Consider the following 21,914-nt stretch of genomic DNA (forward strand, 5'->3'; position numbering starts at 1 on the left):
AAATGCCATTGCATCCCAAGATAAGAGGGTGCCAGTTTTTGAAATAGGCTAATTTCTTAGCAGGTTAATTAGACAGATTTTTTTACGTGAAGAAGTTTAATGTTTTTCCCAGTTTTAGTTTTTTCAAAATCACATTCCATTATCAAGTAAAAAGAATAAAGAACAAACAATACAATGTTGCAGCTATGATTTATTTCTTATGTGGTACATCTGTATTTTTGGCTGTACTCAATTTGGAAAAACTAATATTATGCAAGAGCACAAAAGCTTCTTTTATTTGTCAGGCATACAAAACTGGTAGATCATACTTGTATTGAAATCAGTAAGAGCTTTCTATCAATCTGAGAAGGAGCTAAAACAGATCCTTCATCTATATTTGTCTCAAATATGCATGCACTTTAAAATCTTTGCAAACCACAACTGATCCATATTAATTAGCTGACATAAATGTTAGTGCTCAAATATTCTACTGTCCTATTTTTTTTCTTAACCTGCAGCAGTTTTTGAAGAAAATTCAACTTGACATTGTTTAATAGGTTTAAAGTACAGGAATTGAAAGCTATAAAAATGTGGCATAGCATAAGCATATTTAATCCAGGAAGCAAGAAATGAACATATAGTCTGACAGAATGTTGTTGTTTTTACTACATCTTGTTTAAGAGCTAAAAGGAAACCTGATAAAACATGTTTCTGGCATGGGATTAACATTATCATTTTGCCTGCTCTCTTTTTTATATTTCTCAGGCCATAAAATAATTACTTCCAAATAAATTTAATTTGCTTTATTAAATATATTGCACAATATGATGTGTAAATTGTGTGCATGAAAATTCAATTTTATTCATGTTACACTACTAATGGCCCAGATATAGAAAGTTGTTTTGATATTCGTATATTCATTCTAGTTGTGTTCAGATCTCTATACTGTCATAATAATTCCTGTCATTATAGCAATTTTATCATTATCTTCATGGATAAGAAATACATTCTTCCAATCTGTAGAATATATAGAATACATTAAACGTACAAGTAGCACTAATTCATTGACAAAGACTTCAGAAATAACTTTTGTCTACTTAGGAAAAATTTCCAGAAAGTTTGTGTGATGGGAAGAATATGCTATTTGAACATAATTTCTCATATTAAAAGTTGTCTTTTACTGTTAGTTTCAAGACTGCTACGTATATACATAACATGATTTTGAACCAGAAGGGTAATTTTTAATATATTATTAAGACACAGCAATATTTTAAGTGTCCAGTTCTTGGTGCCTTGAAAGGCATATAGGCTACAGTGAAACCTTCTTGCCTTTCAAAAGGATTAAGCCTATTAATGAAATATATCATTGACTGTCTTTTATACTATATTTGTAATTACATTTCTCATAATTGAAAATGTACTCAAATATATATTAACACTCAGTTAAACAAGCACTTTATAAGGACTCCAAGAGTCATTTCTTTATATCCTAGACAGTGTCCATAAGCAAGATAAAATAGTTTGGTTTAACTCTAGAGTCCCTATAGGCTGTATACCTGAATCAGACCTTCCTTTTGATTCTTACAGTATTTTAACTGTTCAGAGATTGCTAAGCTCCCATGGCCATACTTTCTTTCAGTTTATTGTAGTATATTTTTATGTCCTTTTTCCGCTTTAAAGTGGCCCTCAAGTTTCATTTACAAATAGCCATTAACTTTTCAGCCTTATTCCTAAATCTGGATTCAGCACCATGACAGGAAAAGTGATGATTTTATTACCCAGAAGTTTAATTCATTACCTTATTATTCATTAATAAATTTAGATGCTTACATTTAAAACACCTAGGCAAGTTCAAATAAACAACTTCTGCTTCTGGAGTGCTCATGGATGCATGAATCAGAATGAGACAGGCAAGTCACAAGAGGAAACAGTCCTGATATACAAGGTAGAACTATTATGCGTCTTCACAATTCTGAAGATAGCTGAAATTTGCTTATGCCTGCCTTTATAGGCTTTTCTAAGATATTGAGTGTGTAGATGTCTTTGTAATAATATCTATTACTTCCAAAGGTTAGTTTCTGTGCCCAGTTGGCTGCCACAAATTATTTGCACTACTGATCAATGGTAGGTAAAGCTGTTTTTCAAAAAGAGAAGTGTTCTACTAAGAAACTGAATAAAGCAGGAATGTTCTGATCATGAAAATCTGAAACCTAATGCATGGAGTTTTAAAAATGTTCTTCTCTTGATATGGCTGCCAGAACACAAATGATAATGAGAGAGCAGTTTTTCAGTTCCAATTATTAATTCATCTCAGGTAGCGCTGGTTGCTAACCATCTGTATGATGATCCATTACTGACATGTTTGATCTTCAACATGTGTTAGACATTGCTAGTCCCACAAGTAGACCTGTCCTTTTGGAGTTTTCAACTACAATCAGATCCATTGTCTGCTGGGGAATGATAATATTAATAACCTAACAGGGGATGCTAGACACTGCTTTTCAAATATTTTTAATGCAAAGCACATCAGACAGATGTACCTGTAATGGAATAGATAGAAATTATTAAAGATAAGGATGAGGAAATAACTATTCCTCCAGTCTTGCTGAAGTTCAGGTGGAATTCCATCATGTCATAAGATTGGTAAATAACCTAGAAGAATTCTTGAAAGAGGTTGAATTATAGTGTATTATCTCTTCTAGCAAAAGCATGAAAATGAAATAATTACCTTTTTTTTCTTAGAGTAAAACTTAAAACCACTTGAGTGAAAGAATGCTGCCACAGATAATCTCAAATAAGTTTCTGATGAGACTAATGCTTTTTCTGATGCAAAGAAATTGAACATTTATTAGGAACAGTCCAAATAAATTAGAGAAGCCTGTTTGTACCTGACACAGTAAGATGAGAACAAAGAATGTGTGTATGTACATATATGTATGTATATCTATATACACTCTACTGTAACAGATCATTGGAAATTGCTATAGCAAGTGTTACTGATGTCAAAAGAAGCTAAAGGTTTGTGATGCAAATTTGAGACAGACAGCTTTCTGTCATCCAAAGACCAGATGTAAAGTTTTATTGAACTAAGTGTAGTATTGATGGCGAACTTCTGAGAAGCAATCCCTGCTAACATATGAGAGCATTATGGACACCATGCTGAGACTGCAGAACGCACAGAAGTAGGAGGATTAGATTAAGCTGACATACGTATTTAGTAAGATGCTGTTAAGCCTTTAGAAGTCTTTAACATAAATTTGACTATTTCTTTCTTGTTCTCATTTAAATATGCATTAATATAAATGTGTCAGGATGATTTGCTATACCATCCATTTGACTAGATTATACTTCAGTATAGGGAAGTTGAATGCTCATAAATCATCCCATTATGATTTCACAAGCCTTGTTCACAAGATGTATGCAAAATATTTTTGAATATTTATTAGGGAGTAGAAAAGGTTCTGCATTCACCAGAACATCATATTACATAATCCCTTTTTAATACTACAGAAAAAAATGAAGGGAGAATATAAAAACGCAAAAGCAAACAGGAATAGAAATACAGTCTGGTATCAGCAATAAAATGAATATGTAACCAGTTTAAAATGTGGCTCTAGTTTGTAAATGCTTAGAACTAAAAGGCTGTTTGTACTCAAACGTTTATCAAGCTTCAGCTATACTACACTTAATTTAAAAAAATAATTAGAATGCGAATTAAGTAGAGTTCAACCAGACTGGAAAAAATCTTGCTTGAAATGGGACTGTTTCTTCTGGAAACGGAAGCCCTTGTGATTCAGCTAGGAATCCTTGCGCAGAAAATGTTTTCCAAAGTATGGGGTTTCTAGTATTGATAGACATAAGTTTTGCTGTGTAAATCTTGGAGAAGTGGAAGTGCACCAGGGGCAGATAATGGTACATTTTTTAACAACATGTCTATGTGCACTAATCTTGCAAAAAAGTAAAGCTGAATTAATTGTTCAATATTTATGTTCTTGTTTGTCCTAAAGGAACATGTAGTGAAGCCAAGCAACTAATGGGTAATTACAGACAGACATATTAAAAAAAAAATAGATTCATAATCCAACTATATTTCTTGATATACGCAGTTTTAATGTCCTGATTATCACAGCAGTTGCAACATCAAATCTAGATTAAGAAGACAAGATGTAATTTCTAGTGAAGGTGTTGGAAACAACACCAGGAATTAGTACTTCTGAGCCTTCTGAGATTTGAGAGTGTGTTCTGAGGAATTTGTCAAGGCAGTACCACAACCTTTCTTGTCTTACTGAGATTACCAGTTTACAAGAATGAGGAATTTCATTTTTTAACAAATAAGAAAACTTATTCAAAGGAAGATATCAATGACAATATAAGGTGCTATGTATATGTATGTACAAATGTACATATCACTTTTATATATGCAGTCTGTGTAATTATGAGTCTGAGAAATCACAGATGCAGACATTTACAACTATATACCTAGTTACATAGTCAAATAATCTGTTTTTTCAAGGTTATTTATAGAATGTATATTGGGCAAAACAAATGGAAATCAAGAACAAAAGTAATTGAGTAGATACAATGATTTTAAGAAGTTTCTGCAGCTTTAACTCTCTGGTCATTCTACAGAAATATGGGCAAGCAGCTCCAGTAGCAGCAATGACTTCAGAGGAACACAGTATTTTTTATCTTCTGTCTAGATTTCAGCATCGCTGATGCAGTGATTCTTGTGTACTTACTGTGTTTTTTCTTTATTCATTAATAGTCCCTTAGCTACTAGTACAATAAGAATAAAGCAAATGAGCATGGAGTCAGACATTCCAAGAATAAGAGTGGAGAACATGCAAACAGCATTTTCAGTATTGCATCTCTCATCACACATGGATCTAATTGCAGATGTGATGCCACCTTTTGCCTTTCTTTGAGATGAAAATATAATTATGACTACTTATGAGGGGGGGAGTTCAGTACAGATCTTACAGTTCTCTGTTGATCCCTTTTTCAGTAGGTAGGGAAAGTGACACTATAGATTGCCTCAGTCCAGAAGAAAATTCTAATTGCTTTTTTGCCATAAGGTAAACCAGTGTAACTCAGTGAGTGAATTTCAGTATTGAAATTAATAGGAGTTAAGAGTAATAACATGCTCAAAACCACATTCTAGTACCTTCCAAGATTTATCTTGTAGCTTCAGAACAACACACGTCAAAAATTTAAATATCCTATCAGATTATCCAGCTGTTAATCTACAAGTGATCCCTACAGCATAGTTTCAGGGGGTTAAATTATTGCCTAATTTTCAGGTCGGAATGATGACCTTTTCCCGTTCCCTTAAAATATCTGAGAGTCTATAAAAGGACACCCTTTCAACATTCAGCTGTTTAGTCCATTTTTTAAAGTTTTCTTTAATCTTATTCTTATTTTTCTTTGATCCCAATGTCCATAGCTTTAATCGTACCTGCTAGTTCCTGTTTCAGTTTGTTACCTGTGAAACACAGATACTCCTTTTTCTTCCTGTTAACATCCTTCAGATATTCATAGGCCACTATCAAGTTCTTCTCCGCAATCAGCCATACAGATGTTGTTATATCAAAGCAAGCTGTTCACAATCAACAATTTCTTTCATTACCAGTATTTTTTCCTATTCTTTGGAACCATTTTGGTATGTTACGTAGTTAATGCATTGTGCAGAACTGAAGGCAGTTTTTTTCTACATTTTGTACTAACTAGGAAAGCACTTATGGTAGGCTACAATTTGTGGTTAGAAATAAATTTTATTCGTATCTGACCATCTTTGCAATCATTGATTAATGAGGTAGTTATTGTGGCCAACAGATAATTTGGCCACACATAAATATTTTTAAAATATCATGATGCTGTCTGAAGAAGACTAAAAACTGAGCCAGTTTTTCTACCAAATCTTATTAATGTAGGCTAAAAGAAAAATCTGAGAATTTGCCAAACTGAAAGAGGAAAATTTCACTATACATTCTTTGGGTTTTCTGTTAAGAGAACAAAGAATATTTCAAGTATAATTCTTCAAGCAGCAGAACTATGTTGCTACTCAAAAAATAGAGAAAAAAAAAAACCAGTTAAATTAGTCCTTGGGGAAATGAATCAGACTATAATATATATAAGCAATTAGGAAACACTGACGTGATTCATGAGTGTGTTTGAAATGACATTTTAAAAGGGTAAAAGCAGTTAAATTTGGTCTTGGGCTACAGAGGTGGCTTTGTAATCTTGTTATTGCTATCCAAAATATCCAGCTGAAGGACCTAATATATTAAATTACTGCTAAAAGGCTGGAAGTTTTTGTATCTGTTTTCAAGGCTATGTTGTTACTATACCTACTACACTTCACTGTGAACATCTCATAAAAATATGGGGAAATAATTTTTTGTTGGTTATCAAAGACTTGCAGATATTTTTTTTAAATAATGCTGCTTCTTGAATGAATTTTCATAGGAAAGTGTATTATACCTGGACTCACTTTAAAGTATATTAAGTTCCTATTTCAGAGCAGTGGCCTTTTTTCTTTTAGAATAAGAAATTCATTTTCTAATCACTTGGTGCCTAGGGCAGGTGCCAAAGTTAGAGCTTCTTCTTACTCAAAGCATGTGATATCTGAAGGTTATGTATTGCATAGCTGTATATGGAAACCTTGGCTAAAACTTTAAATTGAAATAAGTTCTTCAACTGATTCACTCAATGTTGGAATAAACACTTTGATACAGAGCTATACCAATGCAGTTGTTTTAGAGCTACCTGTGTACAATGTCACATTTCTTTCTGAATTCTGCTACTGAAATCTAAGATACATTTATAGGTTATTTTGTGCTCACTACCATGTTTTCACATTATGTGTTTTTGAGTTTTTCAGCAAAGGAATCAGTAATGTCTCTCTTCTTGTTTTCTTTTTCTTTGCTCTCTTTTTCTATTTTTTTTCCCCTCATTGAAACAGATTAATAGGTGATAATACTTTTTGATAAAGAGAATATGGCACTAAGGAGACTCAATACATTTATGTAGGTAAACTTAAAGATAAGCTCTGCATATAAATGCAATGCATTCCATGAATTCATTCCTATCAGAGATATGTTCTTCTTCTGAAAAATACAGAACACTTTGTTAGTTTTTATCATTAAGTAGCAATAAAAAGCATGATAGTGAGATTCTTAATTATCAGATTCCTTGAGAGAAACGTCCATACTTGTCCTTAAAGTCAGATTATTTTCATTTTTACAGACCAAAAGCTTATATTTTCACATTTTTTGAGCTCTATGAGTTACTAATAAGGAAGAACAACTTCATCTTTATCAGGTGATTTTGGAGGCTTTTTCTTTATTTAAAAGTATTTTTTATTTTTGCCCTGTTATCTCTTCAACATTTTCATATCAGTAGTGTAAATTCAAAGTGTGCAGGAAAGCATAAAAAGTAAAGCAGTACAAGTTTGAGTAAAGTAGACAGCAATTACATAGTGTATTTTTTTGTGTGCTGTCTCTCAGGGCAATGATGGAATTGTCTGGTATAAAGTTGTATGCTGTATGACTGGAGAATTTTGATTAAGAATATTTTTGCAAGCTAATGACTCAGTGAAGAGTAGATTTGTTGCTCTTGCAAACATTTGTCATATTATATAGACATTTAGGTTCGTAAGGTTCTTAAGATATTGGCAGATGCTAATGAAAGTTAGATTGGTACATGATCTCATGCATATTTCTTTCATTATTTTCTGGCTGAATTCCTAGGCTATTTCATAAAATTGGATTATTATTCCTTAAATATATATAATAAAAATAATATGTAAGAAGAAATAATCTTTTTTTATTCTGTATTGTGCCATTCTGCTTCACAGAAGTTCTTCAAAAGAGGCAATATGTAGTGTAACTGTGAATAAACTCTATTTGTGGTTGTGGCCCACAACGTCAGTGATGTGACTCTAGTATTATGTCTCACTGAAATCTTAAAAAACGTTGTTTTCTTAGGTTGGAAAAGAAGATAGATATTCACATCTATGGGTCTGAAAATAATTGCCACAATATTGCTTTTGCAATTTTTTTCTGAAAATTTTATTGATGAAGCTGATTGAAATGTATAGTTCATATCTTACTTCCTTAACTGGCATTTAAGCATTATTATGTATCTTTATTTAAAAAGTAAAGCAAAGGAATTAAAAACAAAACAAATGCATCTCTTTTTAAAAGTATTTTCCCTTATATAGAACTAAAATGTAAAGTTGTCTCCAGAGCACTGAATAATTGAGAGAGATGAAAAAAAGAACTCCAAAAAATATACATTATTAGATCTGTTTTCCTGGTGTATTATTCTCTTCAGTATGATTCAGTATACAAGCTATTGGGTTGAAACAGCATCTCACTTGTTTTACTCTCAAGAATATCACATCCATACATTGATGCTGTGGATGTACATTTGAAATATACAAACAGCATTTTTACATCTTACAAAAGCATTAAGTGACTTGCTATCTTCATACAAAATGGTAAAATTATACAGCTTTATTTTTCCTGAAGCTCTTGGCTGAAGTTTACAGATGCTAGGCAACTTTCAAAGTCAGGTGCTGTTTATAGGAAGCGTTCTAGTGAGACCAGGTAAGTAGAGCACTGAAGAATTGTTCATTGAAATGCATGCCTTGTTTCAGAAGGAGCTATGAGATCAAATCTGTTCTGAGATTGCTCTTCTGTTGGGTATAACTATATAATTATAGAATTGTCAAGGGATCTTGTCATTTCTATAGTGAGCATGAATAATTGAAGTACGCCTAAGGTATTTTCTAGATATATATACATGAAGATAAATATGTTCTAATTTAGCTGATTACTCTATTTTTTCTTTGCATTAACTGCATAGAATGTGATTGGAATTATTTTCTTTCATAACATGTAGCATAGCTTACCTGCTGTGATTTAATCAGGTATTTTGGTCACTCAAACTATAACAGTAACATAAATAATCAGGATCTCTATCTTTAGATTAGGCCTTTTAAAGTTTACTTTTCTTCTAAACTCAAATATCTTTTTTTCTTGGTAATTGTCTTTAACCATCGTTGTATGCAAATCACTTGAACTATTCATCTAATACCTTTAAAAATTCAGATGCGTAAACCTCAGCTATTTAACAATGCTTTCATTAAAAGCACTGCTTGTCATTTTTGGCTTAACTTGTTTGAAAATGTGTAGGAGTTTTGCAAAATTTTTAAGCACATTAAGATTACCTTTTGATAGGAAACATGTTGTCTAATACTTCCTGGCCATGGAGATTAGTGCTGTAATACTTGCTCTACATAAAGTTTACCGCATGATATTTCTTAAAAAATGTCTTTGACGGGTATTAATTGGAAGGAATATTCTGGTGTTTGGTGTTAGGTGGAAGTTATTCTAAGCAGACTGCATACAATGCTCTTTTACAATTTTCCTTGTGTTATGTTTCACTTTTCAATGAATACACTACAGACAGGCTGAAAAGCATTCCGGAATTTTCACCACAACCCTATTCAAAGTCAGCAATTATACTAAGGAGACTTAACAATTCCAGGGTACACTGTGTCATATTAAAGAATATTTGATATAAAGAATATTTGGTATATTTTTAGCACTGAGTTGGCTTGAAACCCTCAATTAGTTATCTTAATCTTAATTAAAATATATCCAGTCAGTTCTTCCCACTACGCCATTAAGGAGAAAAAAGCAGACATCTTCTGTTAGATGGTAAGACTTATATATATTTTCCATAGTAAAATAAAACATAGGAAAACTTGTTTTTGTTTTCTGGCACACAAATAAAACTTGTCCAGGCATTAATGGAAGAGTATTATTCACTAGCCAGGAGGAGCTATGTAATTAGGGCAAGAACTTGGCCCTTTTGAACCAGAGCGATCATACTGAGAGATATTGCAATCTCTAGTTCTTCTGAAGAATGATCCCTGTTCTCATGTATCACATGCCAAGACACGTAAAACAAGCCCAAGTTTCAGAAAGTACTGAGAACCTGGACTGTTAAATTGGAATAAATCTGAACACCAAACATCATTTGATAATGATGTTTTGTCCTTTAGGCAAAGGAAATCCTAATATATTGGAATTAATGGCAATTACATTATTAACGTCATTGGGAAAGAATTTCAGCAGTGTGGAAGAGTGAAACTTGAGGCAGATACAGTGTACCAATTGCAACAAAACAAGATGTAAGAACCAGCAGCAGTCTAAACTTCCTAGATCCAGAAAAAGGAGATGTGAGAATATAGAATGCAGAATATAACAAGCAGCATTATTAAGAAAAAGCTTCTGTTTTAAAAAATGTGTTGATCTGTACAGAAAATATGATAGGTAGCAAGTAGTGAGCAAAACTGTGCAGAGTACAAGAGTAATTCAAAGCTTGGATTCTACTGGGTGTGTTTTTTTTATTAAATTAGTAGCCATTAATACTTTTTCAGATGAAAAATAGTGGCATAAAGCCAAAAGAAACATGATAGATCATACCTAGTCCTCACACCAGTCTACAAGCAACACATCCTGATGGTTGTTGTTGAAATTTTAGAAAGAACGGTTTTTTATTAACAGGAAGATAATAAGTATATTAATAGAAAATATCCTTCTTTAGACTCTTGATGTAATGAAATAGTTATACGTCTCATGTGAACTGTTGAGTGCTTTCCATTGCATGGAGACATCTGGAATCCTTTTAAAATAGGGATATAGTCAACAGCTCGAGTGGTTTATCTTTTATGAAGGAGGTAAGTAGTTCAGCTTTGCTTTAGATCATGATTCTTAAGCAAAATGAAGGATTTTTTTGAAGCACTTCTGATGCAATATGCAAGTTAGTGATTATTATGAACATGCCTTGCATGATGAGGTCTTAAGTTTGGTTTTAATTTGTTGAATAGATACAAAAGTAATGTCACCTCTCATCATGCAAAATAACTAATTAGTTATTACTTTGTAATGATGGGCTGTTTTGTAAGCAGAACATTTCAAAGCCATTTGAAATGTTCAGTTTCTTTGATTAAGTAGACTTTGAAAACATGTCATTGTTGTCCTCTCTTTGATTCCATAAATTTAGCTGGTATTTGTGCAAGATCACCAGATTGCTTAGAAAATTCGTGGTCTCCTATATAAAGCACTGAGAACAATTACTGAATTTAGATTTTGTTTGATTTATTAAAGTTTTTCAGAAGATTTTCTCTTCTGTCCTTACAAAAGCAGTCTTTCACAAAACTTAATGTGTGTGTATTTAGGGTTCTGCCCTGCAAATAACCTTCTTTCACATTGATTTCATGTACTTATATCATTAATTTAAAATTTTGCCAGAATAGTAGAGTGAGAAAGAGGAAATTAACAGTGTATTTTCAGGGTTTTTGCTGACTCATTACCTTGTAGTTTAAAAATAGAGCATTAAACAGCTTATGTACGTTCACTTTATGGTATACAAAATTGAACTATGGCAGTACTAATTTAGCCTTTTATTCTTTGAATAAAATCAACTGATAATTAATATTGTTGTTTAAATGATTCTTACAGTAAACCTCATGTCATCAATTAAGAATGGCAAGATGGTATGATTAGAAATGATTATGTTTCATTTACTGCAAAACACCCGTAGATAATGTGGTTTGTAGTGTAAATATCAATCACTTCTTTAGAATACAAAATAGCCATGAATTATTATTTTTCAGAAAACCCTTCAAAATAACAAATGAAATTGAAACCTTAAGAGAATAAGGGGAAGCTGCAGGAAATACCATTTTATCACTTGTTAGAATATACTGGCATCGTGTCAACTGGGAAGCAGGGGCACTATACAACAGTAACATGTACAGCATTATGCAAGAACTTCTTTACAGTGAGGGTGACGGAGCACTGGAACAGGCTGCCCAGGAAGGTGGTGGAGTCTCCTTCTCTGGAGATGTTCAAGACCTGTCTGGATGCCTACCTGTGCGACCTGCTGTAGGGAACCTGCTTTGGCAGGGGGGTTGGACTCGATGATCTCTGGAGGTCCCTTCCAACCCCTACAGTTCTGTGATTATAAATTCTTCACATGTATATGCGCACACATTGCAAATTGACAGATTTGAAACAGTTATTTTAAAGAGTTATAAATCAGTGTGTTTAAGAAAATTGATCTAGTAATCATGGCACTAGGTGAGTATGTATGTACATATCTCATCCATCCATAAAGTAATTAAATCTGTGTGCACTTTTCTGAACTGAAGCTTGTCTAAAATTACCTTTCTAAAAGTGGCCCCATATAAAGACAATTGAAACAATAAGAATCCTGCAGCAGAATTTTAACATGCCTGAAAAACTAAGTATCTAGTAGCTAGAGGATTGTGACAAATACCTTAAGGCATAAGTGGAAATTAGAAAATTAATTGAAAACTGAAATTTTTTTCATTGCCTCCATAAACACAATTTAAACATGCAACTTAGCCTTAGAAACACTTCTTGCAAAATGAATGCATTTTGAACAACCAATTAATAGTATTAAAAAAAGGTTATCTACCATGCCTTAGATACTTTCTGTGCTTAAAAGCACAATAGCTTATTCATTTTTCTGTACTGTTTATGTCTTTACAATGTGTTTTTATAAATATTCATATTTTCTTTTTTTTTTTTCTTGTTATTCTCCTAAACAGTTGAAATTTTACTTCCAAAATGTAAATAAAGATATTTCAAACTTTTCCATACAAATAAAATGAAAGCTGATGCTTAGGCATCCAACAGGATGCAGAGATAAAGTACAGTGAGTGTAGATCCTCAGGAGAGACTTAATTTAGACTTGATTTATCATTTTCTTCCTTTTAGAAACTTAAGATATTCTACAGCGAATTCTTCACTTTCACTTGTCTGGTTTTTCTAATGAAAGCTTGTCACATACTGTAGATTCTTTAGTACATTACAGTAAAATAACATTTACAAAACTAAAATATACAATTCCAATGTATGGTTATTAATAAAGGTAAAATATGCACTAATACATTTCTGTTATTTTTACCAATAAAATTTTCATTTTTAATAACTACTGGAAAAATTGATGTAAAAATGGATATTTTTTAAATGCAAAAAATCTTATATAAAATTGTGTTTCCTCTCCTTATCGTTTTACAAGTCAGTTTTATTTATCCCTGCTTGGAATATTAGACTAGATGTGAAAGGGTAGGAACATTTTACAGTTAAAGTACGTATGTATGCACCATTGTATATACAGGTGAACATTAATTTCCTCTGGCTCCCATCTCTGCCAAGAAAATTTTCCACTTGTCAGTCAATTGATCCTAATATTATCTTAGAATACAGAAAGCGTTTAAAAATTTTAAACCACAGAATTCTTTTCCTTTCCCCACTCATATATTTAATTCCTACAGTATTTGGAAAGGAAAAACTTTGTTTCCTGAAAATAGATGGTCATAGTCAAGACTGAAGAAAATTAAGAGAGGATGTTGAGGGAATGCGATGGGTGGAAAGGTCGGTAGGGGCAAGCAGATAATTAAATGGGAGCCTGATCATACCATCTCAGCCACCTCTAATTTTTGGCCATTTTTCCTGTCATTGTGGCTGCTGACTGTTGCTAGAAAGGAATGAAGGATGATTCTGGCCCCTTTCAATTTAATTCCTCTGCTTACTTCTGAGTTTGCTTGCATGATTCTGTCATAATTACATGATTACACAGAGGAGGATGTCATTCAGGTCCTGTGAGATTTTAATATTTATATGTTTAAGAAAACACTTAGGTGACAGTTGTTTCTTCTCACTCCCAATGTTCACTGGATTAAAATAGGCGATGTAAGTTTAGAAATGAAAGTTGTATATCAGAGTCCTCGCTCTCTGGAATTTCTTTGCCATTGTCCCTACTCTTTCTAATATTTATGGCTTCTGTTGCTGATTTCTGTTGAAATTTTTCTGCATCATTCACATAGTTCCAATAACAATCTGACAACATAAAAAGACCACAGAAACACAAAATCATATCAGTAGAGCAACACAGTCTGCTTTCTTTACATTTCAGACCGTACTGTTTTAACTATGGTTTATAGGTAGTTTAGAGTTTTCTTTTTACCTTTTTCTTGCTGAACTGTTTCACGTTTTTTGTGTTTTTCATGTGTACATTATTTGTCTAAGCAGGCTGTTGACACTTTCATTCTGAATTTTTAAGAAATTTCAAATATTTTCTCCTAAGCTGGGATTCAAGCTCACTGGTTTTTGGAGTTCATTTTAAGTTTTCAGTGTTATGAAGTCTGTCTTGAACATGTTTTATGTCATTCAGTTTTCAAGCAAAACGCATCTGATTGCAGCTTAGCAAACTCATCTTGGCTTCTTCTTACTTTGCAGTGTCTAGCATTTGAAGTGTCTTTCTCTTCTTAAAATAGACACTGGCATTGACAGTCTCTGCTCAGGATTCTGCAAGTTCATTTTCTAATATTCTACTTGCACTATTTAAAGTAACGGAAAGCAAATGTTGGCCCTATGCTCTTGGATCTTGTATTTGACAAACTGCTTCTCCTCCATTGTTCTGAAGTCTGTTAATCTTAGAGGACTCTCACAAGAGATGCATAATTTTTCTTGCAAAGGCTGAGTTACACCAGAATGAAATAACTGTGCATAATTTTCATATAATTGCAAGATAAACTGCAAGTCTGGTAATTTGTATCAATTTGTACCAATTTGTAACAAGTACTTTCTGATCATTTAGAACTCTTTCGAAAAACTTTACAACTTTACATCTTTTTACAACTTTAGAAATCTTAATAAAATCCTCATGGAACAGCACTTCCCCACACTGATCACCTTCACTGAAAAAAAAAACAGATTTGCTGGTACACTGTAATCATTAGGCATTATTTTGCCAAACAGCTGCTGGTGTTCCTGCAGCCATAGTTTCTTGATTGACTAGTAGTGTTCTGTTTGCAAAGTGACAGTTCCATATTATCTCATTTGAAAAATGTTCTTTGACCAGATATGAATCTTTATCTCCTCCTACAGGCTAAATATTTCTGCATGTTTGGAACTAATTGCATCAGCTTCATTAATCTGTTTCGCGATCTTAAAGCTCCTGAGGGTGTCTTAATCTGGTGTTTGAGGTAACTTTCTTGATCAACCCCTGAGCTTCATCCTGTAGCTGTGAACTGGAGTTGACTAGTTCACTAGGTTGAGTAAAGCTGTTTGACTGTGATTGCTGTTGCTTGCCTTCTTTATGGATCACAGATTTTATATCTCATAAATCTCATAAAAAGTCAAATAATGAATAAAGTAAAGAAATAGAATTTATCTAAAATTTACGAAAACCTTTTGTTGTCCCTAAAAGCATAATCATGACCTTCTGCTGAAGTGAGTCAAACTTGTAGCCATAGGGAACATTTCACACAGACTGTATTGCAAGATTGAAGCTGAAATGAAAGTCCAGATAGTTTACAGCCATTCTGTAGGCTGTGGACCAAAAAAAATTATAACTCCTGGAGTAAGTTCAAACTGTTAGTGATTACAGAAAGGCTGTCATCTTGCTCAGTGTTCTGTCCATGCAGAGCTTGTTGAAATTTCATTAAATGCAGCATTAGTGACATTTCCAAAATAACGTGAAATTTACTGTAGCAAAGAATTACCTGGAAGTAGAAATTCCACTGTTCTGGCTTTTTCTTATTAAGCATATGAATTGTATTTTGACCTTCTGTTTCTCAACTATTTTCTTGTTATTTGTTTAAAGATAAATCTTTTTAATAGCTGCCACTATTATCATCAAACCATTATCAGCTGATTTTTCTTTCTTATGTATTCTCATTACATTTTTTTTTTTCTTGTGCCTTCAAGGATATTACATTGGTCTATCATGGAATTTAGTAGACAATGTTTTTAGTACAATAAAAAGATATATCTAGATGTAGCACAATTGTATCTTTTAATTGCAGGGTACCTGAGAAAAGAGTTTAGCACTGTCCAACTGTGTTTTGTAGAAAGAGCCTAGAGACAGGAGACAAAAGTAGTGACTAATTCAGGTTTTCTTAGTAAGCCTGTAACAGAAATTGAACTTTTGTCTACTGAATTCTTGCCAAATATTTTCTGCAGCCTACTCTCCTGCACAGGCACTTTTCCAAAGTGAAAAAAGGCATAATAGGAAGATGATGTATACAGATTTAAATTAAACATACACAGTTCATGAAATTGTGGTTTTACTTAATTCAGTGGTAAAAAGCCCTTTGACTTTAGTGGAGTCAGGATTTTCTTCAGGTCAGACCTTTTTTACACTCCTAGGTCTTTTTTCTTTTAATTCCTTTTATGAAAAACACACTGATCTGAAGAGGAATAAGGTTGGCTTTGTCACCATTATTCTGACATTTCTCTTTTTTTGTTGGGGTTGCTACTCTTCCATTCTCATTATATAAGTAGTATTTTATCTTTTGATAACTATTAATTACACCTCAGTGAAACACACAGTCATTTACATTGCGACCACAGAGTAATAGTTAGGGTAAGGATAGATTTTTAAAATTGAAATTAGTATGTTTTAAACTTAGAACCTTCTTGTTTGCCATTAAAATTATGGACAGCTTTTAAGGTTAGTGTGAGTTCATTTTGTTAAGTAGGATATTTAGTGATAGTTTGCAGATTAGCAATCAGAATTTTAGATAAAAAACATGGTTTGCTCCTGATAGTTAAATTTGTGATATTTGCTCTGGTTACTTTCTGTTTCTTCTCTGATTTTATTTCTTTAATTTTCTTCCTGAATACAGTGAGTGTTTTCCTCCTATTTCCTCCTATTTTTCTCCTAAATACTGTTATGGCAGTGAAAGATTAGAGTTCACTGAGACATAGAAAACAAGAAAGAGACTTGGTGGCAAAATGGAAAAAAAAAAACAACAAACATAATCAATGCTTTTAAAAGAGCCTGAGAAAGAAAGGTTTTTTTGTTTGTTTCGTGGTTTGAATTGTTTGTTTTTTTTTTTTTCTCTATAATGGTTGTAAATGATGGAACCACTGTAAGTAGTAAAATCCAGATTGGGAAGTGTCATACAGTCACAAAATAGTCTCTTACACAACATATTGACACCGGTTCTCATAAAATCAATGGAGAGAACAACTGCTTTCTTGAACAAATTATTTTTTGGAGGACTGTATTCCTCCATTCTATTTCATCTGCTTATCATCTTCAGAGAATTCTGAGTTGTACTTGATTTAACTTCAATGGTTTCAAAAAGAATACAAGTTATTATTCAAGTTTATCAACTCAAAAGATGTATTCAATATGTATACAAACTGAGAGAAGAAATCCTTGAAAGGAGTAGCCCTGCTGAGAAGAACTCAGGGGCCCTGGTTAATGGAAAACCTAACATAAGCCAGCAGTGTGTACTTGCAGCCTGGAGAGCCAATCTTATCCTGGGCTGCATCAGAAGAGGGTTGGCCAGCAGGGACAGGGAGGTGATTGTCCCTCTCTGCTTTGCCTTCATGAGGCCCCAGCTGGATTACTGTGTCCAAGATAGACGGAAGGAAGCCTGGAAAAGAGAAGGCTGTGAGACCCCATTGTGGCCTTCCAGTATTGAAAGTTACAAATGTGAGGGAAATAAATTTTTTACATGGGTAGATAGTGATAGGAAAAGGGGCAATGCTTTTAAACTAAAGGAGGGGAGATTTTGGTTAGATGTCAGGGAAGTTTTTTACTGAGAGAGTGGTGTAGTGCTGGAAAAGGTTGCCTGGAGAGGTTTTGGATCCCCCATACCTGGAGATGTTTAACACCAGGGTGGCTGGAGCCCTGGGCAATCTAAGTCAGTACTTGATATAGTGGCTGGTAACCCTGCCTGTGGCAGGGCTTTAGAAGTTGATGATCCTTGAGGCTCCTTCCAAACCAGACCCCTCTATGATTCTATGCTTATTCCTCACAGGATATTTTGCTCTGGGGAGAAGTTATGTGCAGGATTTAAGACAAAATATGCTTATGAAAGTTTAAAAATTCCAATGAACATGGCATAAAATTTAAAAGATAAATTAAGAATAGAAAAATCTAATATATAATGTCAAATTTTAAGTAGTTTTAATTTTGTTCTATCTTGCCTTCTGTTTTGAAAGTGAAGAAATTAAAAGCATTAATGAATTATATCGGCACCAAATCACTTTCCATCATATCACCTCTAAAAATATGCCTCAGTAGTACTAGGAATAGAACAGTAAACATAAAAACATAACTGATACAAAAATGAAACACATCTACTCATCCTGCAAAGGTGAAATTACTATTGCTTTTTTATTTGTGGTGCCATAGATAAGGCAGGGCATATATGTCATTTTCTTTTGACTGTTTGGTTTCAGTCTTTTGGTTTATTTCCTAACAATGTGTTTGATTTAGAAAATATTTTATTCCACTGAGCTGACATGCTGTTGAGCAACAAAAAATCTTGGCTTACAACATATGTGTAAAACAATCTTTGAAGTGGTAGATACTGGCCTGGATAACTGGAACTTCAGTTCCATGTAAGTCAATGAACAGATATATAAATAAAGGAATATACTCTACTCTTAGCATGAAAGAATTAAGCCTTGTCAGTTAAAATGGTTTCTATGATTGTGATACAGATCAAAGACTAAGAATGAAGAATGCCATAGCTTTAGGCCAGACTTTTCAAACATGGTATATTTAAGACTAATTTTGCAATCATATAGGGTGTAGAATTCATAATTCTAGAACAAAATTAAGAATAGAATTCATAATAGCATTAACATACCAATGGAGTATTATCAAGAGTTAGTTGCATACACTTATTTCTTATTATCAGAACTAATATCAAAGTCATATTCCTATAATCTTTTCAAGTACAGACATGTCAGATGTAGTGTAGTATAAACATATGCCAAACTGTGTCTTTCTCTCAGAATATTTTATCTGTGTTTTTTTTTTTTCATAATATGATAGACTAAAGCTAATCGTTGCGTAGGGTTTTGGCACTGATTCATTGGCATTAGGTGAAGATAGCATGCAAATTTGACTAGTACTCCAAGAAAAATTGAAGAGTACTCAATCTCAAAATAGTTCTTCATAAAACCATTTAATTCCCACCATATGATAATATCCAATTATTTAGAAGTCACATAATATTCAGTATTGAGGCATCTTTTGTGTCCTGGATAAAAACATAATTTTATGTTTAACATTATTTTATGTTTAATTTTATTTTATATAATTTAAATTTATTTTCATGATGCTTATAACAAATAAGGTGTTCATATTGGACCCTACATGGATTTCCTTTAAAAGTAGTGATTCCTTTCCTTGAGTTATTTTGAAACAGCATAACTTAGCTCTGTTCTGCCTGGCTGACTTAATCTAGAAGACATTTGATTGATTCAAAGGTGACAGAAAACTGTCAGGATTGAAAGACCTGTTATTAATTGATAGTTAATCAGTCTTCAGTGAAATCAGAAATTAAAGCAAAAACTGCCAACTGGCTGGCATTGATTCAGTTTATTAAAATAGGGGAATGTGTTCAGTTAATATTGTTATGTAACTGTAGGTAAAGTTGACAATGTTGATGAGTGTAGTGCCTGAAAATTTTCCAAATTTTCCAAATTTAGAGTGGAGTCAGAATTATTTTCTTTAATTCTGTTCTAAACTATTTGAGTTTGAAGGTTCTTTGACATTTGTTTGTTTGCTTGTTTGTTGTTGGTAGTTTTGAGGTTTTTTGTGTGTGTGATTGCTTTGTTTCCTTGTTCAGTTTGGGGTTTTTGTTTGTTTGTTTGTTTTTGTTAGTCTAAGGTGAATTTGATTCTTCAGGAGTATAAGCATGTGCATATAGCTTGGATGTGATGTGCTTGAAGCACAGCTGAGTATATGATTCATCTATTTGACTTCCTTATGTACATGTTGCTGCAAGTGTTGCCACTAAGACAACCTCTGCTGTGCATGTCTTTGGGCAGATTTAAATAGCTTCCTTTATTTTAATTAAAGAAAAGCTTCAAAGTCAAAGTCAAATGTCAAAGAAAAGCTTCTTTGTTTTTAACACTTAAAATTAAGCTTGGTCTGAAGTCTAAATTTAGCCCTACAGCAACAATAAATGCAAAGACAATTCACTTTCTTGCAGTTGCAAAGGTAAACTGGAAAAGAAGACTGCAAAGTAGTAGATCTGGGTAAGACGCTTCCAGTTTATATAGTTTCTTTTCTAATTATAACTGCTTTTAAGCAGCTGATCTATTTGCTTTAAAATTTCCCTTAGGCTAGAAATACTGAATTGCAAACTTCTCTATTCTGCATATTTTTAAAACTAAATTCTTCTGAGCAATAGAAGTGATAAGGAAAAGCTTACCAGACAAACAGATAGCACTATATCTCTCCACAAAGTGTGCCTAAAGTTTACTAGACAAATACACAGCACTGTATCTGAATAAAGTGTGCCTAAATCATTCTGAAATTAAAAGCGTTACATTGTTCTGCATGAACACTGATTGTATTTCCACTTGAAGCTGGTTTGTTAAGACTGGAAAGCCATTCAGGAATAACTTTGAATAGCAAGGGTTAGCTGATCATTTAATGTGAGGGACTATGCAGTGCAGTTGTCTGCAATAATAACTCAATTAACCAGACACCCATTTAAATTCATTGTTGCTGTTAAAACTGAGTGTGATGCAATTCACAGTTGCCTGGACACCTAGGGTAAGATTATTTTTTTCTAACTGCCTAGAAGTTGACTGTTTTGTTTAACCTCATGGTCTTGGTTCTTTGTGCTGGGAGACAGACACCTTCAAGAACCATTCATCCTATTTTGCAGTGGGATTAATAATCTTTTGGAACAGAGAGCTGTTTTGCTTTAGACATCTAGCTCTTAAACTGTTAAGTTACATGCAAATAGCTCCATCCTAAGTTTATAAAAGAATATGTTCTTGGCCCACAGCAAGTATTTTTTAGTTTGAACTTTCATATTTTAAAAATCATAAGACTCATGACTAATATCGGTGAATCAATATGTATTCTTGTGAAGTATTCCTCCTGAATGTGATCAAGTCAGAATTAAAATAATAATTAAGACATTCATTTCAATGGCTATCCATTCTGGCAGGACAGTGTTGAAATCTGAACCTGTCTCTATAGATAACAGCCTATTGACTGTTCTGTGTCTGACTCTTTCAGAGGAAAATCTCAGCTAGTAACTTCATTCTGCATCTCAAACAGCCCCTTAGCCTTGTCTCTGTCATCTAGCTGCCACACTTCCCAGCCACTATCTGACAGTTTGACAAAATTATGTATAAATAACAAATATCCAGGTGATATGTAGTGAAAGATATATAGTGATATCCAGGTGAAAATACAGTGATAGTATAAAATACATTATTCTTGTACTTCAGTTTTTCTGTAGTGTATCTGATTGCATTCTTTATTTTCTGAGGTAAACTAATATATTTCATTCAGGAGCTGCAAAGCTGAGTGCTTAAGCAATACACCAAGTCTTCATTTTAGCATGCTTATGCAATTGATTTGTAACTATTTAATTGAAAAAAAAAAATCAGTCTAATGACTTTTAGTGCATAAGTTATATTCAGCCTGTAAATTCCTCATTATTCATACACAGAAGGATGTGTTCAGTGATTATGACCCCAAGGATTTTGTTGATAGAATAATCTGCATTTCTAAAGAAAGAATAAGCAGCATGGTATTTAATTCTCTAAAAGAAAAGTTATGATGCACATCAAAGCATAATGGCATCTTACAGTTTTAAAAACAATATCCACAACTTGCTTGTCAATTGGCCGGTTCACTTGTCTATCTGTTCTGTACAGTCTTGATCTAATAATTGCTAATTATATCACTGTTTATCAGCTCATTTGAAACATCCTGAAATTCAGTCTAGTTGAGCAAATTGCTGTGCTTAAGGCATTTTTACATTCCAGGAAATTAGAATATCCCTAGAAGGCGAAGAATTAATAATAAAAATCCTCTTTTGTAAAAGATTA

The 21,914-nt window shown here is 33.1% G+C and overlaps 1 protein-coding gene across 8 annotated transcripts in view; it reads left to right on the forward strand.

The window, feature by feature from the left end:
- Positions 1–21,914, forward strand: part of DPH6 (diphthamine biosynthesis 6) — a 179,219-nt gene that overhangs the window by 141,909 nt on the left and 15,396 nt on the right. The window lies entirely within an intron of this gene.

The sequence above is a fragment of the Lagopus leucura genome, unplaced genomic scaffold (assembly GCF_019238085.1).
Source record: "Lagopus leucura isolate 7727_CA_CO unplaced genomic scaffold, USGS_WTPT01 Super-Scaffold_1, whole genome shotgun sequence".
NCBI lineage: Eukaryota > Metazoa > Chordata > Aves > Galliformes > Phasianidae > Lagopus > Lagopus leucura.